The sequence below is a fragment of the Dermacentor andersoni genome, chromosome 3, assembly GCF_023375885.2.
Source record: "Dermacentor andersoni chromosome 3, qqDerAnde1_hic_scaffold, whole genome shotgun sequence".
NCBI classification, from domain to species: Eukaryota; Metazoa; Arthropoda; class Arachnida; order Ixodida; family Ixodidae; genus Dermacentor; species Dermacentor andersoni.
The window spans coordinates 41,878,507-41,900,667 of record NC_092816.1 but is presented as its reverse complement, the minus strand read 5'-3'; the positions used below and the strand labels follow the sequence as shown (position 1 = coordinate 41,900,667).

The 22,161-nt window shown below is 48.4% G+C and overlaps 1 protein-coding gene and 1 long non-coding RNA gene across 3 annotated transcripts in view; one reads left to right on the top strand and one right to left on the bottom strand.

The window, feature by feature from the left end:
* The first annotated feature begins 9,383 nt into the window (after positions 1–9,383).
* The window catches only part of Rph (Rabphilin), a 133,026-nt gene continuing 120,248 nt past the window's right edge, over positions 9,384–22,161 (top strand). For both annotated transcript variants that reach the window (XM_055064373.2, XM_055064370.2), the window contains exon 1: positions 9,384–9,800. The gene's annotated coding sequence lies outside the window, so the exon portion shown is untranslated. The remainder of the gene's footprint in view (positions 9,801–22,161) is intronic.
* Positions 10,637–12,826, bottom strand: LOC129381475 (uncharacterized). Its single transcript, XR_008609650.2, has 2 exons — positions 12,498–12,826; positions 10,637–11,689 (listed from the first exon to the last, which is right to left on the bottom strand). It is a non-coding gene; the product is annotated as an uncharacterized lncRNA (long non-coding RNA).

The window sequence follows — 22,161 nt, the reverse complement described above, 5'->3', positions numbered from 1 at the left end:
GATTGTTTGCCAAAGCAGAGAAACAGAGTTTGGGCAGGTTCTTTTAATTAGCTTTCTCAAAGATGACAGCTAAGCATAATTGCCATCACTACCCCCCCCCCCCCCCTTTCTTCTTCTTTTTTTTGTGAGGACTTATAAGGGCTTCTCACTAACAAAATTGCAAGTAACCGCTCTGAGTGGTAATCCACAAATACGGACAATTCGGACAATAGGTGGATACTTACAGAATACCCCCCCCCCCCCCCCCCACCGTCCCGCCATTCTGTATAGCGGTAGTTTCGCAGCTACATTATAACATGAAACGAATTGCTATGTGTGTGTTGTCTCAAGTGGCGCGAGTGCCGGTATGAAAGGCTAAAGCCCCTCCATACACGTTTCCACCAAAGCGGCGGTGGCGCGTGGATGGAGGGGCTTTATGGAAGGCGACTACCCTTATTTTCGTCCGCCGCGAGTCTTCGACAACCGCCAGACAACGCAACTTAGAAAGGGAAATTGCCAATTAGAGAGGAAAATCTGTGCGATAACAAAAAGGGCAGTGCCTTGCTATTTGAGGCCCGAGCTGGTTGCCAAAGAACAAAAGTCGCAGTTTCGCCCGGAAGGCGGAGCATCGATTGCGATAGCAACTGAGTAAACAGCTCTACGAAGTAAGGATATCAGTTTTATCGGCCGTATAAACTTGCAAGCGTTCGCTTACTGGCTAAATTAGCAAGCACGGTGTCACGCGCGTGCAAATAAATATGAACGCATTTCGCTCGATGACCGCGGAAGCTCGATGTCGAAACGCTGGAGTGAGGAAACGCGGCAGCAGTGGCGAGCGAATTAATGTGGTATTTTCGGCACGCCTCAAGTCCTGCTTATGCGTGCGTACGTACATCCTAGCTGGCAAAAAGGCGCCCGTCAAAGGTGGCTTTTTCGCACATAGATATTTTGTGCGGAAAAGCTTGCTTTACGTGCGTGTTTCCTTTCGGTAAGGCAAATCAGTGCTGCGTAAGCACGCACGGTGAATGCTCACGAAGGAAAAAAAGAAAGAAATGTCGACGGAAAGGAAATTGTCTGAAACGTTTGCTGATAAAACTGTATTGGTTTTCTTAGTATCCTCGTGCTACGGTAGAGTGTATGACAATATTTTCTTCCATATTTCCTTCCGCCGGCAGGCAATAAGCCCTTCGCGCAGAAATATTTTATGTGCGTGCTTAACCTGAGAACGTTGCTGGTTCAACACTCTTAGACAACGGCACACCCTTTGGGGTGTATATCTGCCACACAAAAATAATGGTCATCTGCCTTGCTTGCGTTTCCTTTCTTGAAAACGCCGCGCCCGCTACTTTCCTGCCGGGAATGCTATGTCATGCTGATAAGGCGCATGCCGTTCGTTACTGGGAAGTACCGGACTCGCAGCGTCAAAGAAAGGAAAAGCGGACAAGACAGATTACGCTTATCGTTGTGTGGCAAGATACAACCAAAAGGGCGTAATTTTGTTTTAGAGTGAATACGATTAAACGTCGTTATAAGTATATAAGCAATAAACAAGTAAGTGAATCAATAATAAATAGGTAGCTTAGAAAATTTTGGCGAGTTAGAATGTACGCGCACATGAGCAGATTTGTAGGCGTGCTGAAAAGGATGCATGGGACTTTATCATCTGTCGATGGTCTCCGAGATCGGACGCGTACGTGCCTGATCTCGGAGGCTATGATGTGTCTCGTTTGTTTTGTCGCTATGCCGCTAGAGTACGGTGCACGCTGCACCACGAGGCGCTTGACTGCGTCAGCGCAAGTAATTTGCTTAATTTCGTTACACGTGTAGAAGCACGGACAAAAAGGACTATTTACAGTGTATTCCCAAGAGCAGGCTCGCCAGAGACCAAGGTATAAAAATAGCTCGCGCCAAGACCTCGCGGAGACACCTCGACGTCTTCCTTGTGGCGGCGATACGCTTAGCTGACACGGGTGCGTTACCGCAGTGTTGCCAATTGTTTTTCGGTTGTTCTCGAGCGGGCCGCTAAACAAAGACAACGAAGTTGCTAAATTTTCCCAGAATTCTGCTGGAGAGTTACTAAAATTGTACCTGTTGAGTCACTTTTACAAAACGCAGGCGACTTGAAACATATTAAAATAATTGAGCTAACACGTGCCTAACTCATCTACCAATGTTTTCAGGTCCTTCGGTGTCCATGCGCACTTTAAACCGAGTTTTACCCTTTGGGGTGCTTTCTTTCAATAACTCACACCCTTAGATCTGCAAAGGGTGTGAAGGTGCGAGTTGCACTCTTAAAAGACTCTTGCGGGCTTAAATCGGCTTACAGTGCAGGCGAGGAAGAAACAGTAGATTTAGAAGCAGGGTGCAAACAGCTTTAACTTTTCTAATATGGCTACAAAACAATGAAGGATCACAGGTGAAATTTTACGTTTACTTCCATACGGCAAGATTACAAATCCAGCACATTTCGAAATTGCACGACTTACCTGATTTTCTTAGCGCGAACTGCGACGCGGTCCGGGTTGTGCTCGAACATTTTCTGGTGTTCGGCGCTCGCCAGGATAACTAAATTTTGTGGCACGCGCTTCTTCGTGTTGTTAGCGCAGCGACGACGATTACTTGACCTTTACACACGTCAATCGCTGCACTGCCGCGCATTGTTCTTTTTGAAAAGCTCAGTGCAGTGCTCGGTCGCCTCTCCGAAAACTGCGAGGAATGGGGCCCGCGCGTTCAGACTCACGTAAGCTTCGCGGGAAAGGCCCGAGCCGCCACGACATTTTATGCAGCGCACCGGATTTTTTTTAGTAATATCGCGCGAACGTCGACCGCACGGCACGTTAGCACCTTATAACGACGAGAACTGGCGATTTCGGAGATAGTTAGCGCATGCGCGCAAGGCGTAGTCCAGCGTGAACGTATTGTGTCGCACTGTTGACTTCAGGGAGACAAACGCCCGGCGTGTTAGCATTGTCTGCGCGGTCCTGTTTACGAGAAAAATCGGTATGAAGCTGAACCCACGCACGGATAAGACGACGTCATCTCCGATGCGCTTAAATTTTTTTCTTTCGTATTATTCGTTCCGCGCGCGAGACGTGTACTTCATCATCACCATCATCATCAGCCTGGTTACGCCCACTGCAGGGCAAAGGCCTCTCCCATACTTCTCCAACAATCGCGGTCATGTACTAATTGTGGCCATGTCGTCCCTGCAAACTTCTTAATCTCATCCGCCCACCTAACTTTCTGCCGCCCCCTGCTACGCTTCCCTTCCCTTGGAATCCAGTCCGTAACCCTTAATGAACATCGGTTATCTTCCTTCCTCATTACATGTCCTGCCCATGCCCATGTCTTTTTCGTGATTTCAACTAAGATGTCATTAACTCGCGTTTGTTCCCTCACCCAATCTGCTCTTTTCTTATCCCTTAACATTACACCCATCATTCTTCTTTTCATAGCTCTTTACGTCGTCCTCAATCTAAGTAGAACCCTTTTCGTAAGCCTCCAGGTTTCTGCCCCGTAGGTGAGTAAGAATCAGCTAGTAAGAATCAGCTATTATACACTTTTCTCTTGAGGGATAATGGCAACCTGCTGTTCATGATGTGGGAATCCCTGCCAAACGCACCCCAGGCCATTCTTATTCTTCTGATTATTTCCGTCTCATGTACGTGTACTTAAGGTAAAAAAAAATTACGAGAAATAGGTAATTTATTACGTCGTACGATGTATTGCTTATGAACGACAGGGTGTCTAGGTTAACAGATACCGGGAGCACGAACTCCCGAAGTGGACATCTTAGCAGTCGACGCTCGTACGGTAGTGTGCTGTGCCCTAGCGCGTACTGTTGCCGGTATCGCTACTCTTCGCCGTTGTAAGGCGCTGACATTCCGCGCTGTCGACGCTCGTGCCGGAGTATTAAATGTCTGGGAGGCTGTACTGTTTTTTTTTTCTGCGATTAATCTGTCGTATTATTCACCTGCGGCGTTCTATGCCTCACCATAAAGTTTATTGCAAATGCTAATTTAATTTACTGCTACGCTCGCTAGTGTCCACAAATCAAAGGTATTATTGAAACTACAGCAACCTCAGCCTTAACACCCGTTCAAACTGGTTTCATGATAAACAGTAAAAAAGAAAGGTGAAGAAAACAGAAAAAGAAATAAACAGGAAAAGATGACAACAAAAAAAGAATGCCTAAGAAACAGTGAAAAATAAAGAAAACATATGCTATGGAAGCTCAATAGGAAGGAAGCCTGTTTCTTCAGAGACAAATGGCCCCAGCGCGTCGCCTCCTTGAGTAAAGAGCGTGATAGTTTCAGCCCAATTACAGTTGTTACGTGCCGAACAGCCAGGTTTGCCCACCTAATACGAGGTCTTGAATAATGCAGTATGAATAATGCAGTATGCAGTAAGCGGCTGTTCCCGAAGCAACTTTCTTAACTTCAAAGCCGCTAAAATGTCATTAAAACGTCACCAAACGCTCCAGTCTGTTGCTTTAAAATAATGTCGCTGGTTGCTAAAGAAAAAAAAAATGTCGTAAAGAGATAACAAGTCGCTTAAATTTAGCGACAGAATCGCTAAATTAACAGCACTGCTGACACTCGCTTGCTTGTTAATTATGTATAGCAATGTTACCGCTGCTACGGTAGCGTTATTCTTTTAACACTCACACATGTGCGTTAGAGAGTGCGTAAACGAGAACATTACCTCGGAAACAGTGAGCGTCGTTAAAATCGACAGAAAAATGCGGACAGGAAGTTGGCTTCTTCTTACAAAGACGTTTATTGGGGTGAAGCATGCTTAGACGAAGTCCTTTTAAGAAGTCACGCGAGCACGCAGAGATAGCGTTTGTGCACCTTTTGTATCTTACATGTGAGCTATCGTTCAAAGTTCACGTTAATCTCGATCAGGCCAGTGCTCTTTAAACCTTTAGACCGGAGTTTATCAGACTGTACATCCAGAACAATAGGTAACAACTAAGCCTCTCATTCCGTGCTGCGCGTGTTCCTGAAACTGATAAATAGCCTGGAAATACTGCCTGCTTGTTTGTTTTGCATCGAGAGACGACTTAGACGCGAAAAAAAAAGCATTTTTTATTACTGCAAAGTTAGCTTTCCTACGAGGTAGCTTGGCCGACTAACGGCGGCGTCCTCATTTTATCAAACAGCGCGTACAAGCACGGTGTCCTTGTACTGAAGCATGGGAAATTATAGACGTGGATCTCGTGATGAAAGCGCGTGCAAGAGGCAAGTTCCAGCATGTTCCGCTGCGGATGAACGCAATTAATTGGGGAAACGAGCAGGCAAGCGAAATTTAGGTGGTCGTCTTCAAGCTGTCCCCTGTCGCAGTAAATGAATTCTGCTTCCTTTTCTTGTTTCACTTTTGCTTGCATAATAAGGGGCACCATTCTCCGGCATAACCTGTTATCAGGCCTTCCGGATCGATACTCGGCAGTGAACGAAAAAAAAACATGGACTTACGCGGGGTGAAACCGTTTGCGACGTGGTCGTTTTTTGCCTGCATACCTTTGTCGTAGGTCAAGCATTCTCTCGCTAGCAATTCCTGGCAACTTGACTCCACCACAAAAGTTGAGGCGTTAACGAACCTAACTCCCCAACAAAAGGTTAAGGAGTTAGCTTTAACAAAAAAGTCACTGTCGTTAAAAGAACTTTACCAGTTTAACGCAGATAACTTCTCGGATCATCAGAAGTTCAGAATGTGTAGAATACCGTGTTATTTATAATTATCGTGGCAGAAGTGGTCGCTTATAGGTAGATACTGAAGGAGCCGAACTGAGTAAACGCTAAAACACGTAATAAATTGATACCGTCAAGTTTATTCGGTAATTGGCCAATTTGCCGATTTTGTAGTCTCGCTTAAAATCAACATTTAGTGCTCCAGGACTATGAGCCCATTCCATTCCAACTCCATTCCGGAACTTCTGGTTCCTATTCCATCTGATAAATTGGTGCTATTATTCTATACCGATTACATTCCGGACGTTTGAACGAATTGATTGATTCCGGAATCATTCCAACTCCGGGACTGGCACTCTGCAATTCTGGGAGTAACAGCGGGAACTCTCTCGCTGCTTTGACCAAAATAGACAACAATATAATTATAGCGCCGAGAAAGAGTTCGGCACTGTGATTATTATATGTGGACATAACACGACACCGAGAGCTGGTTGCGTATTTTTACAATGCTGGTTTATCCTACGTTTGCATCATGTTCTCGCTTACAAAAAGAATTATGTTCTAGGTAACCATGACGCTTTATGAAGGATATTTCATGACATTTTCAATGATAGTTAAGTACACTAGAGCTATCACTTTATCTTGACAGTGCCTGCATATAGCGTCTCTTTCAAATAATTTTGTATGCCACATTTTTTTAGTAAAATCAGTGTAAGAAAGCCACGGATCTCGTTTTATTACCGCGTAAGTAGGAAATAGCAAACTTGTAGGATTTCACCTCTGAAATTTGCTGATCTTCACCACAGTACCGGGAAAAGGTAGGCAAGAGGCACATTTCCTATAACATCCAGAATTGCCCCAGGCAAAGCACATCAACAAAAAAAGAAAATGAAGATCGGCGGCAACATTACTGGCGGGACCGTGAAGTGCTTAAGACGAAGTCATTAACGTTTTCACCAATCTAAACAAGGTACTTCCTGTACGCGACCAGCCTGCCACTTTAGGCACATTGTTTCCGGAACTTCCCAAAGCCATGAAGCTGTTCACCGGCTCCTAGCTCGTAGGAAAAGGATTTCGTTTGTTGGCCTGGGGGCTTGGGATTAGCACATCAAGCTGAGGCAGAGGCACTCAATCGCCGCCGCTGCTTTCCTCGCACCAACAATGGCACATTCACTGAACAAGCGCTCGTTCCAATGCGGCAGAAAAGGCCGTGCATAACTAAACATCATCCTTCTGCAGTTTCAGTCGGCCCTGCAGAAAGAAAGAAAGAAAGAAAGAAAGAAAGAAAGAAAGAAAGAAAGAAAGAAAGAAAGAAAGAAATGAAGAAAGGAAAAGAGGAAGAAAAGGAAAGAAAAGGAAATAAAGAGTCATGTTCTGCTTCCACGGACGCTGCAGCACATGTTTGCTCGACGGATTAGACGTGAGGACAAACAAACAATGGATGGAGCGCAGCTGCGCAGGAAGAGGTCTTCAGGATTCTCTCTTCTTGCCGCTGAACACTGCGAACAGGAGAGAAGCCAGTGGATCTCACTTACTAGGAAGACAAGAACGAAGAATTAAAAAAAGGATAGAAAGGAACCTCATTTGCCACTGCCTATACGACGAAAATGAACAGCGGCGTTCCTTTCCCGGAAGAATCGGGAACAGCACTTCGCGTTGCACGCGGACTGGGTTCTTTATGCCTATTTATTTTTATTTCTTTCCCTGCTCTAGAAGCAACGTCATGGCGCGGACCGTGCACTTGCAGTGCCAAAAAACGTCTGAGTTACTTTTGCGCTGCTTGTCCGGAAGTGGCATTTAATAACTCGACAATGCTCGCGTTATTTCGGAGAATAGGTCTCTACCGCGCGCAATATAAATCAAAGCTCCGTCGAGTCAAGTGCGATGTTATCCTCATCCGAACTCAAATACACGCACGCACACACACGCACACACACACAGAGAGAGAGAGAGAGAGAGAGAGAGAGAGAAACATGCAATTTTACGTTGTTACTGCCTCACACAAGGCTAATAAAATAATACAAAAAAGATCTTGCAAAACAGAAATATAAAGTAATAAGACACAACACGAAAGCGGTAGCAGCTAGACAGAAAAAAGTTAAGTGCGCACGTTTTCGCTTGATTTATGGCGGTCATTCTTAAAGTAGCAAACAAAACTGACAAAAGTGAGGGACCGCTTGGAAACAAATTAGATTCTTTTTATATATATATGTATACACGTTTGGCGCAGTGCTGCTGGTCACCCTTTATATCATCTGATATTAGTAGAGCGTGGTACGGCACTATGTTTAACCAGTCGCAAGCAAACTGCGGAAGCGAACGAAATTACAGTGCCGTGCTCCGCAAGCCGCGCGTGCTGTGCGGAGTAGCGGAGTGCAGTTCATAACGGCCAGCGGGCCGGCCATAATTGAAGTTAGGCTTTTTTGCGATGCTCAAATACTTGCGACGAAGCCACCTTTACAGCTTTGAAGACATGGGGAACGGTCTCGCTGCATTTTCAAGAGGGAGAGTTGAGAGAGAAAAACAAATATAGAGAAGGTAAAAACGCCCGTCTACAGTACATTGGGTGCACGTTAAAGAACCCCAGGCTGTGGAAAATAACCCACAGTTCCCTCGTAATCCTCGTAATATCGTGGTAATCATATCGTGATTTTGGCACGTAAAACCCCAAAACCTAATTTGAATCGAACTCCGATGCGGGATAGTGTGGCAGGTAAAGCGAGAACGAACAGGTAACCAGATTATCAGCGCGCTCAAACTCCATCTCTTGATTTCCTGTTGCCAATTTTGCTTCGACAGATCGATACTATGCTCTGACCTTTTTTTTTTTTTGGTATGAGAAGACAGGCTTTTCCTTTCATCTAGCTGACTGGCGACGTCACACAAGTTCAGTCGACTGACAGCTTTTCTCGCAAACCTCTCCCAAAACTCACGCGTACTCGAGAAAGCGTGTTCAGCGCTTCTAGCAGAGCGAGACAGATGTTGCGGCTTCGAAGGAACTCCGTCAAGAACGTTGAAAAAGAAAGACGAGGAGAACGTTCGAACTACTTTCCATATTCCTTCTAAGAACGTCGTGAGCATCCGCCTCCTTGTCGATCGAACGGAAAATCGGGCAGAACAGCGGAATGCTCAAAATACGCTAGCTCGAATTGGAAGAGCTCAGTTCTCGGAGTCTTCCTTTCCTTCAGCTCCCTAGTAGAGGTAGATTTAGCACAGGGCAGGCGTACCGGAGTAGCAGTGTACGTTGTAACATCGGGAGTGCGTATCACGCATCTGGAGCGCTGGTGGCGACGCTTCGTGGCGCTGTTATCTATCAACCATAACGCGCTAGAAATGTCGTCGTGTTGCGCGGCTCTTTTACGTGCGAGAAAGGAATGCCACAAAAAGCACGCCAGATTGAATTTGCCAGTTGCCGACAACATTTTTTTTTACGCCTGCGGCCGAGCGAAACAGCCGGGCCGTCGTCCCTGCAACAAACTGCAACAAACGTCTAGCGTGGGCCACGCCTTAGTTCAACCGCGCTACGCGAGATGTCGTCGCCGGCGCTGCCGCTAGCGGCTGCCGGCGTTCCGCCGCCGCGCTAAAACCCTCTAATATAAGACAAGGTAAACACACAGCGAAATCAATAAGACCGCCGTTCCTCTTGCGCTTGTCGCGCTCCCAGCTTTGCGCACAGCGGATGGAGAGGGGGGGGGGGCAAGGGGGGAGGGAAGAACGAGGAGGGAGAGAGGCCAGAGCGGCGGCGCGCACTCTCGGTAGTCCGCGCTCCACTGCACTCGCGCCGCCTCGCCTGGCGTTGTCGTCGTCGTATCCGTGCGTACTGCGTGCGTGTGTGTGTGCGTGCGTCGCTGTTGGCAGGCTGGCTGGCGCGGACGGGCGGCCGCTCGCAACAGTTGTCGGCGCGCGCCGGTCGAAGAACTTCCGTCGGTGCTGTGCGTTCCCGATCGCAGCAGGGCTGCGGCGGCGATGGCTGCTGCTCGTGTTGCTTCCACCGGCACCGCCGCTGCCCGCAGCAGCAGCAGCGTCGGAGGCTCTCGGGCGCGATCGCGCCCGGCGGCGCGCTGATATGGTTTCTCCGAAGGTTTCCGAGCGAGACTGCGGACGACGAGCGAGGCTTTGGACGCAAGCGTAAGTGAAAGCGGCTAACATATGCTGAGCTGCCGCGGCAGCGGGCGCCCGCCTGGAAAAAGCGGCGCCGTGCGACGACGCGCTGCCGCACGCGTTTTTCGAGTCGCCGAGACGTGCGTGTGTGTGCGCCGCACGGCTTGCGTGCTTGATAGGAATGCGATCGTGGAATGCGGGCACCTGCATGCGGAGAGGACGCGGCGGTACAGGCCTTGCGGTGTCAGCGGTGGTCGCGATACCGCTGACTGGCGCGAGCTCCGCTGCGTGACTGGGGCTCTAGAAGGCAGGAATTAACGTGCGGGTCCGTGAAATTCTCGTGTGCCATCGTTGGTTGCTCGATGAGCTCGCTTGTTACGGGTGCCGCGATTCACTGCGCACGGCGATGTTGACGTGCTTCGGACGGTGCAGGCGCGGTTTGTAATCCGCGCCAAACGAGTACAAACTGTCGCGAAGCCGGGCGTTACCGTGGGCGACTGACGCGCTATAGCACTTTTTTTTAAACCGGTCTCTGCTGAAGCGTATAGCTCATGATGTAGCAGGCAGGTGTCGCGAATACGCGACGAATGATTGCCGGCGTTGAAATTTATCACAAATATAAGGCTGTTTTCTTTTAATTCGGCGTTTTGCCTGCTCAGAAAAGGAAGCAAGGAGGAGAAGTTCCGCCGAGTCGGCATATGTCGAGCTTCCGTCGCTGATAATGCGCGCAAGGCGCGCTGTGACAGATGCAGACGTCCTTGACCCGCCGGCGATATTGTCTCCCAATGTCTTGAAATGTTTGCATCAACAGCTGGACCACATGTCGCAGATCGGTGCGCATTTGCGGGCTGTTTCTCGTGGAGTTTTCTTTTCTTTCTTTCCATGGGCTGTTGTTCTTTGCGAGCGCTGCCCGTATGTCGTATCGGTCACCGCGCGACAGATGTTTCAGACGTGACCGCTTTCGCAGCAGTAGGATGACGCGATGCCCCCTTTGACGTAATCACATTGATTTAAGTACAGCGCTGCGCTGCTTTCTAAACCTGAGTGCACAACAAGTGGCACAACCATATAGAAGGTGCATATTTCATATTAAAAGAGCAGCGCTGACTACTGCAGAGGATGGGATCCGCATAAGTAAAAAAAAACAATAAATATAAATAATAGCGCACATGATAAGCTTTGAGCATGTCGTCTGCTTTGATTTTCTTTCTTTCTTCTTTTCTTGCCTGTGCGTGCTGTAGTTTGCGAGATTCCAGACGAAAATATAATGCGGATTAAGTAAACAAGTTTGCATTCGATTTAGTGGCGTCAGTAAAATGTTCTTTTTTTGTCTTTCTTCTGCGAGGTACTCTGACCTGCACTTCCAGTATACGACACAGCGGCTTTATAAATCATTTCTGACGTTCCAGGTCTTTCGATTATTCTTTCATTGCCTACGCTTCGCGTGCGTCAGGTGCCTTTACCCACATGCTCGACCCACATTGCTCCGTGCCGCAACTAGCGCGCGAGAGAGAAGTGATAGCATTGCCATTGACATCATCGTAGGCTACGCACGCGGTCATTAAAGAAAGAAAAAGAGACCTGTGTATTTACCGCAAGGACGGAGTATCCAGAGTTTGTATGTGACACGCCGCTTTTTCATGAGCGCATATGTGGCGTGCCTCTCGCTAAGTTTATAAACTTTCGCCGTCGCCGTATGGCCAAAGCCTGTCGCCAGGGCGCGCGCGCGATAAGAAGTCGCAAAATACGCTGCGCGTTCTCCGCTTTGCGTAGGCCATTCTTCGAATTTCAAATCAGTAGAAATTGAAATTCGTACCTGATTTGTAGAGCGCTCTTGTGATACGCGTACAGTTTGTATGGGCTCCCAGACGTAGTCAGGTGCAAAGAAGCACCTTTTATCCGGGACTCTTTGGTTTCTTGTATAAGGAAACCAGAACAAATGAATAATAATAATAATAATAATAATAATAAAGGTGCACGTGAGACAGGCGTGGCCTCCCCGATGTGCGCCGTATTTTCCAGCGCACAACTTCTAAAGAACCTAACCTTATCAGCGTAAAATTCGAAAGTGTTTAATTTCGCGCACTTGAGCGAGTCAACTAGGAACGTCGGAGTCTGCTCTAAATCACATCCGCGCGTCTGCTGTCAAAAAAAAAAAAAAAATATGCGATAATCCGCAACTTTCAAAGCCACCGCTCGCTGTTTGAGCTGACGCAAGTAACGGATAGTTATTGTTCGTGTGCGTGCACCATTTACGGGATACCGAGAATGTAGAAAAGAGAGAGAGTTAGGCAGAGAAAGAGAGAGAGAGTAAGGAAATGCAGGGAGGTTAACCAGGTTTGCTACCCTGGTTAATGGGAGAAGGAAAAACGGGCAGGAAAGGAAATGGGAAAGGAAAGACAACTGATGCGTGCGCACGCACACCGCAGCGTTTGCCGCGCAAAGTCACAATTTTCGAAAAGGCCGAGCCGGAGCAACGAAAGCGCCGATGATGCCGTCTCGTGGCGTCGAATTCAACCAGAGCGTGCAAAAATGTTACCGCGATGGCAAGCTACTACGACTCAACTGCCGGTGTATACGTCGTCTGCAAGCAGCGCAACAGTGAAATGTGTTGCGGCTTTAAAAGCGAGGCTTTCTATAGCGAACGCTCCCCGACAGTGTTGACCGTGGCTCCTATACAGCTGTCTTGCCGAATGGATGCCGCACATAAAATAAAGTAATTACCCGTCCACGATGGTGGGGTCGAAGCCATTTCTTCCAGCTGCACAACAACAGCCCGACGCTCTTCGCCATTAGGCCGCACGGCTGCATGCGCACTTCTTTCCCGCCGGCGCCCAATAAGCGATTTGAAACGACTGGCGCATGGGACTCGTCTCGTGTAACTTATAACGTGTGCTCTCGCGCGAGAGCTTCGTGGGCGGCGCTATTTCGCGTTTTCTCCGCTGCCGATCGGTCGACAGTTGCATTGTGTGCAAAGTCTCGTGGTGCGCTTGCAGGCAGGTTCCAGAAGGCAGGTTCGAATGCTTGCAGGCAAGCGCACCACGAAGAGAGCAAGACACGTTCGGTGATCCACTACACATACTGTGTGTGAAAAAAGCCAGGGTGTCGGAGAACTTTTCCCACAGCAACGCCCTCCTTATAGTATCGGTGAACGGTGATGGGTGTTACCTTACTGCAGTGTTTACTAAGAAAAGAAGACGCGCTCTGTTTGTAATGTTTTTGTTTTCTTTCTTTTGATTAAGCACCAGTACGTTCTCGCAAGCCTCGCTATCTTTCGCAGCGAGATTTCTTCCCATTGAGTTGCCTACCGTCGCAGTGCATGACTCGACGGCTCACGGCGTCGAAGCCACGTTGTAAATAAATGCTGCTACGAGAAGATTTCGAAGAGAGCTGCTGCCAGCGCGAGTTCCCGTTTTTGGATTCCTGGCCGCGGCTGCTGCGTTTCCGTGGTGTGGCAACGCAAACTCGATTGGGCGCCGATCGTTGAGCGCACGTTGAAGAAATCCAAGTGGTCGAAATTATCCAGATACTTCCATTCCACTACAGCGCCGCTTATAGACCCGTGCCTTGCTTTGAGTCGTTGAAACACCGCTATTTACGTCAGAATGTGAGCGATTGCGTGTTTTACGACATTCGGCGTGACGTCGAGTGCTTCTTTAGTGCAGTGAAGAAAGGGATCTTGTACATACTTAACTTACGATAAACCCCGTGCAGCCTCTAAAACTACGAATTTTGTCGAAAGCTGCAGAAAAGAAGACACAACAAGATAGAAAAAGAGCGGTAGAATAAAAGGTCCGAAGTTTAAGGGGGTGATTTTTTTTTTCTTCGTGCGTTACAAGTCGTGGCAAGGGTCAGAAAGTCACAATTCTAACGGAGCAGGAATTATTTCACTTGCGCTTTACCTATATACTTCCTATTTTGTCTGGTTCGTGAAGATTCTTGTGCGAAGCCTGCTGTGTGTCATATGTGCCTCAGAAATGTACGCTCAGCTAGCGCTTTACTTGGGATAGTAAGTTATACTTGCTGCTAACACTGCTACGTGTCATCACATCTGAAGAGACTCTCACTAGTGTGATCACGCAAGTGCGCAAAAAAAAAAAAAAAGAAGAAAGACCGGGGAGAGGTGGAGAGGTGTGTACCGAGATCTTGGAGACAACGGCCGACATTTTCTGGCTGCATGCTTCAGATGGCGCCGCCTTCGCAACAAACACAGATGCTTCACCGAGTCGCGTGCACGTTCGTCGGCGTGCACACAAAGCGGCTATTGGCCAGCAAGAGTACGTACAGCCTTTGTGAAATGTATACGGCTTAATTCGGCGATCTCCCCATATGTGTCTTCCGGCTCTGTTTTGCGGTTGCTGTGGCACTCCTGACACTCCAGGCCTCGGAATAGTGAGTACTAACGTTCTTTTCATGACCCAGGGAGTTGGAGCTTATGGCGCACCACAGTAATTCCCCTGAACGGTTTTTAGTCATCGTGGAGGTCGCAGGCAACGTAGCCCGTATACACGTTTGATAAAGTCATCGGCGCCGTGCGCGAGAGCGAGAGCTTTCTGTCGCAATTTCACGCGAAGAGGTTTACCTTTTTCGTCTCGTTCGGAATGTCCCAGGGAGCCGTAGAGTCAAACGGGTCGAGCGCGATGAGTTTTCGGCTCGCAACATGCGATAAGACGCGGTATTTCATAGAAAGAGAGTACATTGGGCGGTTCTTCGAAGAACGAGAGTGAGAGCCATGCAACTGAGCCTTCTGCGCGTCCCCTTGGCCAACTTCTTGTGGAACCATGTAAAGTCGACGGGGGTCGAGAGTTGAGTTTTTGGTCCAGCCAAAACGCGCCCTAAAACGCGGTGTCTCGTAGCGAGAATACATCGCACGGCTCTTCGAGAAACGCGAGCTGAGCGCCCTGTGGCGGAGCTCCCATCACCGTTTCGCCAGAGAACCGCGTGTTCAGTCAAAGGGACCGAGCGTGTTCAGTTTTTCGGCTAAAGCAATACGCGCTAAAACACGGCATCTCGTATCGAGAGTACATTGCCTCGCTCTTTTGAAGAATATGCCAGTGAGATGCTACACAGCTGAGCATCCTGTGCGTTCCCGTGACCTTAAAGCCTACCAACAGGTGGCCCCGAGGAGAATTGATTACAGGCTTTCCTCGGCTACCCTCACCCCTCTCTTGGAGGAAGGAGAGGAGAATCTAGAAAGAAAGGGTGAGGGGGGGGCGAGGAGAAGTAACGACGGGATAGCAGCTGTACGCTTCAATGGATCGCGGCGCAGCTGTCGCGCGTGGCACATATGACAGACGGCAAGCTTCTTTCGTTTTTCTCATCTTACCTTTCCAACGGGCGGTTGACGCTCGACGGCCGCACCTGGCCACGCCGCAGCGTCGTACATACCCAGAAGTTCGCTCGCCTATTGATATCACTCACTGACACGCCTACGCAGGGGAGGTTTGCAAACGTTTTACCTCGGGCGTTCTATTTTGGGATTTGCGGGGGGACACTCTCGGCTTTTGAAGTACGTAGCGTGGCTAGCCTGTGGCAGGCAGCGCGAGCTACGTAATCTCACGTTTTCCCGATGTGGTGCGGTATCTCATGCGATTGGATCGAGAACAAAGAAAAACGGCAGACCAGCAGAGCGACTTTGCGGAATCGCAGCCCAATTTCCAGCGAAGTTGTTTCCTTCGAGCCGTTGCGTCAGGAATTTCAGTTGCCCGTAATTAATCCGCACACTTTAAACCATTGCCCGCTTATGACTATTTTGTGCACTCGCTTGAGGAATTTTTTGGGTCTTAAATCGAAGCTCTTAATTCGTCCAAAACACTCTAAATTTCGCATGTGCGTCAGCCTTAATGTTCCCCCATTTTTCACAAAATTTGATCTCGGTGACTGTTACAGTTCTTCCTGAGCTGGATACATTCTACTCCGCTCCTAAAAACGTTCCAGAGCGCTCGCATTAGTAATTTACTACAAAGGTTGTAATTAAGCTACCCGCTGGCAGCTTTGCCGACACATCAATCATATAACCTCTCCCCGATGTTACGAATTATAAACAAGGTGACTGGCTTTATTAATTAACCGAGGACACCGTGGTTTCTTGCATGAAAACAGGGAGAATGTGGTCTTATCAATTATTTGCTGAACTCGTAATTAGGGTGGAAACGTTTAAGTTTCACTTCAGATCACATTTAACATGCCTCTCTTTTTCACAAAGTGTAAACCCGGTGTGGGGCCTAGTTCTCTTAGAGCACAGGTAAATGATAACGAATAGAGAGTGCATATATATAACGTTTTCCAGCGCTTTCTCAATTAGTGTTTCTTAACGCCGTTATTTATCCACGTACGTTTAATTTTGCATACATACGAGACGCAATATATGCTTTTTTTATCTTCAATTCTTACTAAATTATATGTTGGTGGCACTTACAGTTGTTCCAGGACAGAGGGCGAATCTGTGCGTCGCTCGTGAAATACGCTTATATCATACTGCTCCGGAGCACTTTTTACGCGATGTGTAGTACACAAAAGCTGTAATTACTCCGTACAATACAAACTTTGCTTATGCATCACGCATAACATGCCCACCATATTGAGTAAATATAACGAGCTGCCTCGTTCACTCCACCGATGACACCGGGGAAGCCTGCTACGAACATCCTAGCGCATAACCAAGAGAGAGAAGGGAGGAAGGAAAGGCAGCGAGGGCAACCAGATTTTGTCCAGTTTTCTACCCTGCACGTGGGGATGGGCTGGGGGAATGAAAATGAGAGAGCGAGAAATAGAGAGAGAGAGAGAGAGAGAGAGAGAGAGAGAGAGAGAGAGAGAGAGAGAGAGAGAGAGAGAGAGAGAGAGAGAGAGAGACGAGTCTTGATCGCTCTTTCACATGCAATTAAGCCAGGCGCAGCGTATCTAAAGTCGGGAACTCAAGTCTGTCACCTTCAGGTACTGTAGAAGAGCTCGAACGGCCTTCTGGGATGATGAGCTGTGAGGCCAGGCTCTCAAGAACTTTGTTACTGTATATGGCTTATGGTCCAGTCTATTCAAGGCACACTGGAGAGTCTGGCGCCGTTTATCGAAGCGAGAACACTGGCATAGAAGATGATCGATGCTCCTTTTACACTAGCACTTAGCGCACATGGGTGAGTGTGCCATTACGATACGGTAGCTGCTCCTACCCACAGCCGACACAGCAGTGAAGCGTCAAGCGCATAACCAAATGTTTTTGGACAGGAGCTACGGATTACTCATGACTGCCTGCGACAGACTGAACGATTGTGTGCGCGAGCGTACTGCGAATTTTCTTTCCTTCTTTTCATCTCTCCCTCACTTTTTCCTCATTCACAGTGCAGGATAGCCAACCGGGTTCACGCTCTTTGAACGTCTGGCCTCTCCTTTATCACTTCTCACTCTCCGTTCGACCTTTCGTAGGAAGAGGGAGGACCTTTAAACCATATCCTGTCTTCCGCGCAAAATGTAACGATTTTCACGGGCTTCCACAGTTAGCCGGGCGCCATTTGGAAGAACTGTCCGACCCCGGATGACGCAACCAACAGAAGCATTGAACTTCTCTGAAACACTACATTATAGACATAGCAGGAGACACACCTCACCCAATTGCACCATTCCATTAATCGAGATGCCGTCGCGTGGCGACAACTGCAAGCTAATTAACCCCCCTCCCCCTTTCTTTTTAGTATTCACCTCTTGCAGCCCACGCATTATCCATAATACTGTGACAGTGTATGTGCCTGTACATGTGGAAACGCCCACTCCCTCCAGGCTCTCCCCCACCTCCCCAATTTTTTTTCACCCTCGACTTTCTCCTGGGAGGCTGTGAGGGCGAGCCTATAGAACCGTAGGAGCAGCGAAGGCTGATCCAGCGGGCCCACAGAGTGGCGCGAGCCAATGGGGCCCTGAACCAAGTGTTTCCACACTACGAAGGATGTGCCACACCCTAATATGAATAAATGACTATCTCTCTCTCTCTCTCTCTCTCAAGCCTTAGCAGTCCGTTTGGATCCGAAATTCGCTGGATACATGTCACTTCGCGTGCGTGCCCTTTGCGAATAGAAAAATATGGGGATTCCGGTGCCTGTACCCAGTTCGTGGCCCCTAGAGGTGCTGATTCTTCATATCCGGCACCTCTGCCTTCCAGAAGCGCTGGGATTTAAAGAGGGTGGGTGTCGAGATAAGCAAAATATGTCTAGAGTATTGGCGAAAAAAAAAAGAAAGCAGGCAGGAAATTTATAGGAGGGAAAAGGCAATTTGCGAAAGCGAGGAAACGCTACTTCTGGACACGAATGTGGTCGCGGGATACTGTATAAATTTAAGTTCAAGCTACAGGACGGTATCGTTTATGCTATTTCTGAAAAATGAACGCCACGGAAATTTGTCAAGCGGACAATTGACGCACGGCGTGCAGACTCAAAGCCGAGTAAAAACACCGTAGCATCGCACGTCAATTCAACACTTCTGTGCCCATCGTGGTAGCTTTGCGGCTACGGCATTACTCGAGGTCGCAGGTTTGATCCCCACCGCGGCAAGAACATTTCGACGGGTGCGAAATACAAAAACACTCCTGTACTTATGTTTAGGTGCTCGTTAAAGAACCCCAGGGGCTCAAAATTGATCCGTAGTCTGCCATTACGGCGTGCCTCATAATACGATTGTGGTTTTGCCCCGTACAGCCCCTCAATTAACTTAAAGTTTAACACTTCTGCCACGATGCGATGTGCCGGGAGGGAATGACAATACCAACTTTCTTGGAAGTTTTGAACAATGGCGCACAACAACGCCTCAAGCTTCGCTTACGTCGATTCCCACAGTGCGTGGTATCCGCATGATTTTTATTCTTAAAGTTTACTTATTTCATTCTCTATGACGACAAAGAAAGACGTACGCCGACCAAGTAAAACTTAAAAAACGACTACAAGGTGTTTCAGCTTCCAAACGGAAGCCTTATTCACTCTGCTCCTAAAGTTTTACTTGGTGGGTGTACGTCTTTCTTTGTCGTGTTTTGTCCCGACCAGACGAGCTTCCGTCGAACTCTCGATTACATTCTCTATGGCATCCAGTATTTCAGCTCTTGGAACAAAGCAAGATGACAACACGTGTTTTCCACCGAGTTTATTAGTATAACAGCGACGCCGTCCCATGTCTTTGTCCTCGAATGCGCGTGCTCTGAAACGTTATGCCACATTCTTTTTCTTTTTGTGATTTATTTGCTTCGCCTGTCCTGCTTCACGGTCCTTTGGTCAATTTAAAACGCGAAACGGGAAAAGAGCAACAAGCGAAGCACGGGAGAGAGGGCCTTTATTGCCAGAGGGGAAAAGGTCGGCGTTTACCCACGTGGTTTCAGGTTAAGTTGCTCGTTTAGGTTTTAAGCGAAACGCGCGGGTTCCTACGGCGCCTTTAGCAGGGAGTCCTATACCTACGCACAGTAAAACTATTAAGAGCAGAACAGGGTTCCCGGAAATTCATCTAGACAAAAGCTATTTCTTTAGTCGGACAACCACGGACAATAGAGAAGCCTTCCCCAAACGACGTCGTAAAAATGCTTTAACAACTGCCAGCGCGGGCAAGTAGATCTCTCATACACTAGGCTGGCGAATTCCAACTTTCTTATAACTTTTTTTTTGCTTCTTGTGGTTTTGTTCTTGTTCCTTTTCTTTGCACATTCGCTGTCGTTTGCACAAATGATTCTACTCTGTCGTCTTAAGTAAAGAAAAAAAGAAACGACTCGACTGTCGTCTGCATAAACGTCTTTATTGTCGTTCGCACGAATGACTTCGCTGTCGTCTGCATAAAGTGGACGCGGTAGAGGCTTATGGAGGCGTGGGCAGAAGGCACGAATCGGGGATGCAGTGGGCGCCGCCTAACGGGAGGGAGATTTTAATACGAAGATTGCTGGAAGGGGCAGTCCTTGCATTTGTTTCCGCGGAAGCTGGTTATGTGATGCTGCATTCATCTTCAAAGAAACATTAGATGTATGGCCAGTAAATGTAGGCTTAACGCGTATTTCTGTCTTCTGTCAAATTTATCGAACGCAGTTTGTCAGCGCAAATTCGCTGTCGCTTGCACAAATGATTCGACTCTGTCGTCTGTAGTAAAGAAAATAAAATGACTCCACTGTCGTCTGCCATATCCGCCATCATGCGTCATCATCCGCCATCATAAATGTCCGCCATCGCATGAATGCTTACGTGCTACAACTCGGAGTAATAGTAGTGCTTGTTAAATATATATTGAAGCAGCGCCATGGTACGCCAACAAAACATGCACAACAGGACAACGAGTCCACTTGTGTGTGCTCTTGTCCTGCTTCCACCGCGCTACTTCAATGTACAGCGCTCAACAAGAGGAACACGAATACCGAAAATACTCCAAATGTCGTCTTTCGTTTAATGCAGGTTCGCCGGCATGGCTTGATTCGGACTCCAAAACGTACTGCAGTAGTGGCTTTTGACTACCCCACGCTTAGAAACGGGCAACCGGCTGTATATCTTCAAGATAACCAGCTCACCCAAATCAGGTTGTTGCTGTAGTACTCGGTATAGCACTAGCGCCGCGTAACGCATGCTTATGCGGAACTGTGGGACTGGAGCTATGACACTGCAGGAATCGAAGACGCCGCGTTATCGGCGTCGATTAACGACTACCGTTCAAGATGGCGCCCCCACCCCCTCCCCTGAGGAGGCAGGTTCGGCCCCGCGCGTGTCGGGAGCTGGACCCGCTGATGTATATAAGGCGGCCGAAAAATCGATGCGGAGTCACCCCAAAAATAGATTTCTATCGTCTTCGCGAACGCCGGCCCTCCATTCAGTGCCCGGGTGGAAGGGGGGCGGGGAGGTGAGTGGTGAAAGGGGGCGGTGCTTTTCCCTTGTGCAAACAGCCGCTTTCAATTAGGAACGACGCGGCGAGATGATGGTGTGTGGCGCGTCTGCGCCAGAGAGCTCTCGGAGGGCGAGTGCGTGCAGCACTTGAACTTCGAGGTGCTTGCCGATCGACGACGCACAGCCTCTCTGTCGACGACAGACCGAGTGGACAGTCTTTCGGAGTCCTTGTATAGGCAGAGGACAACTAAAGCGACAGCCTCTTACGCAGCCTAAGGGGTGTAGTTAGCGACGCGTTATACATGTTTCTGCGCATTGCTTCACGCATTCATCGAGCCGCACAGGGTCTGACTGAGTACTGGAGAGGTTCTTAGTCACGACATCTGTCGCGGTAGCCTTATGGATATGAGATTTCGCTGCTGAGCCGCAGGTCGCGGGGTCGATCCCGACCGCATTTGGTGGGCGCGAAAAAAAAGAAAAAGAAAGCAACGCTCGTGTATACATAGATTTAGGTACACGTTAACACCTCAGGTGGTCATACTAAGCCGCGGAGTCCCCTATTACGGCGTAGCTCATAACCAGGACGTGACTTTGGCACGTAAAAACTGCTTAACTTATTTTAGCTTTTCACGCGGTGCGCCGGTAATGACTCGCCAAGCCACTGCCGCAAACGGTCGAGCTGTAAATTGCTCGATTTACGCCGAGTCCACTTGTTTTTCTGGTACAGATGTCCCTCGGTCGCAGGTCCGCGTAAGTCTCTTACCGCATCTTCGCCACGAAGTGGCTGTTTTCGTCGCTTCCGCCCTGGCGTTGCACTCGCGAACTATGACTCGTCCTTGATTGGAATGGCCTCAGCACTGACCGCAATGCCTTTGCTTGCTAAGAAACACTAGCATACTGTGCATACCCTTCTACTGAAGGTCAACAACTTGTCCTCCGAACGATTCTTAGACAGCTAGGCGCAATATGTTTTACCACGAGGTAAACCTTGGGGCTATGACTTCGCATATCGCAGTAGTAGTAACCCGGCTGCTGCGTCTTCCGATGTCAATCGGACCGTCTGAGTGACCGACTGAGTGACCGCCCGTGAGGCAGTGGTGAACATTCCAGTTCGGGTGAATCTCTAGGGCACGTGAACTCTGTACTCTCTGAAACTGGCACTTTAATTTCAGCTTTCCTTCTCGCTCATTGCAGGGTAATTAACGGGGCTCAGTTCTGGTTAACCTTCCTCCCATTCTAGTCGATGTAGCTGACAGCGCAGCGAGGCGCGTTCTCTCTCTCTCCTTCTATCTCTCTCTCTCTCAGACAGACAGACAGACAGACAGACAGACAGACAGACAGACAGACAGACAGACAGACAGACAGACAGACAGACAGACAGACAGACAGACAGACAGACAGACGCATACACACAGGTATACACACACATACACACAGATATACACACACATACACACAGATATACACGCACATACACACAGATATACACACACATACACACAGATATACACACACATACACACAGATATACACACACATGCACACAGATATACACACACATACAC